Raw genomic sequence first — 2,133 nt, forward strand, 5'->3', positions numbered from 1 at the left:
GGTGTTCCCTCCTGATGTCCCCGCTCCCCTCCTCCAATGTCCCCAACCTCTGCGGGGGGGGGGACACACAGCAGCATCCCAGTTCAGTCTGGAGATGCTGAGATCAAAGTGAGGGGGCCAGGACCTCCCCTCCCCCCAAAAAAACCCCATCTGTGGGGGAGCCAGCCCTGAGGAAGGGTCTCCCATGGGCTTTTGGGGGGGGGAATCTTCACCCCTGTGTTGTCCCGTCGTGCCCCCCCACTTCCAGGCCTGGGGGGGTCAGCGATGAACAAGCTGCGGCAGAGCCTGCGTCGGAAGAAGCCGGCCTACGTGCCGGAGGCGGCGCGGCCGCACCAGTGGCAGGCGGACGAGGAGGCCGTGCGGCGCGGGAAGTGCAGCTTTCCCGTGCGGGTGAGCGGGAGCAGGGATAACCCCCCCCCAACACAAACACCCCCGCCCTGAATGCCAGGACATGGCGGGGGGGGCGGTGTTTGGGGTAGTCCTGTGGGGTCTTTCTGTGTCGGCCGGCATTGAGGCTTTGGGACAGGGATACGGGATGCTCTGAGGTCAGGGATATAGGATACGGTGCAAGGGATGCACTGGGGTGAGGGATACGGGACGCTCCAGTGCAAGGGATGCAGGATGGTCCAGGACGCAGATGCGGGATGCTGCAGGGTCAGGGATACAGGATACAGGACGCTCCAGAGCGGGGGATGCTCATGTGTGAGGGATAAAGGTTGCTCTGGGGTGAGGGGTATGGGATGCTGTGGGATCGGGGGGATACAGGGTACGTGATGCTCTGGTGGAAGGAATGCTCCAGGGCGAGGGATGTGGGATACTCTTGTGCAAGGGATGCAGGATGCTGTGGGGCAGGGGATGCTCCAAGGTAGTGTTACGGGATGATGTGGGATCAGGGATGCAGGATGCTCTGGTGCAAGGGATAAGGGATGTTCTGGGGTCAGGGATACAGGATGCTCCAGAGCAGGGGATGCTCTGGGGTGAGGGATATGCAATACTCTGGTACAAGGGATGCAGGATGCTCCAGTGCAAGGGATGCTCTGGGATGGGGATGTATGATGCTCCGGGGTCAGGTATATGGGACACTCCGGAGCAGGGGATGCTCTAGTGCAAGGGATATGGGATGCTCTGAGGTGGGGTTCTGGGATGCTCTGGGGTCAGGGATACAGGATGCTTCAGGGACAGGGATATAGGATGTAGGATGCTCCAGGGCAGGGGATAGGGGATGCTGCGGTGCAAGGGATGCTGGTGGGGATGTGGGATACTCCAGGGCAGGGCTACAGGATGCTTTAGGCTCAGTGATACAGGATACAGGATGCTCCAGAGTAGGGGATGCTGTGGTGCAAGGGATATGGGATGCTCTGGAGCAAGGGATACTCCAGTGCGAGGGATGCAGGATGCTCCGGTGCAACTGATGCAGGATGCTCTGGGGTCAGAGATACAGGATACGGGATGCTCTGGTGCAAGGGATGCAGGATGCTCCAGGGTGGGGATGTGGGATGCTGCAGGGCAGGGAATGCTCCAGGGTCAGGGATATGGAATGCTCTGGGGTGGGGATGCAGGATGCTTCAGTGGAAAGGATATGGGATGCTCTGGAACAGAGGATGCTCTGGGGCGAGGGATATAGGATACTCCAGTCTGAGGGATGCAGAATGCTCCGGGGCAGGGGATGTGGGATGCTCAAGTGTCAGGGATGTGGGATGCTCAGATGGAAAGGATATGGGATGCTCAAGGCTCAGGGATATGGGATACAGGATGCTCTGGGGTCAGGGATGCGGGATGCTCAGATGGAAAGGATATGGGATGCTCAAGGCTCAGGGATATGGGATACAGGATGCTCTGGGGTCAGGGATATGGGATACAGGATGCTCTGGGGTCAGGGATGCGGATTGCTCTGGGTCTGGGATATGGGATGCTCCAGGCTCAGGGATACAGGATGCTCTAGCCTGGGTGGCACAGGGATGTTTTGGGGGTGTCCCCCCCTGACAGGTGTGCCCCCCCACAGTACCTGGGACACGCGGAGGTAGACGAGTCACGGGGGATGCACGTCTGCGAGGAGGCTGTAAAGAAGCTCAAAGCGGTGAGCGCTTCCCCTCCCCCACCCTGGGGGGTGGTCCCTCCTGGGGGCCCTCGACA

This window comes from Haliaeetus leucocephalus, unplaced genomic scaffold, assembly GCF_000737465.1.
Source record: "Haliaeetus leucocephalus isolate CR32 unplaced genomic scaffold, Haliaeetus_leucocephalus-4.0 Scaffold227, whole genome shotgun sequence".
NCBI classification, from domain to species: Eukaryota; Metazoa; Chordata; class Aves; order Accipitriformes; family Accipitridae; genus Haliaeetus; species Haliaeetus leucocephalus.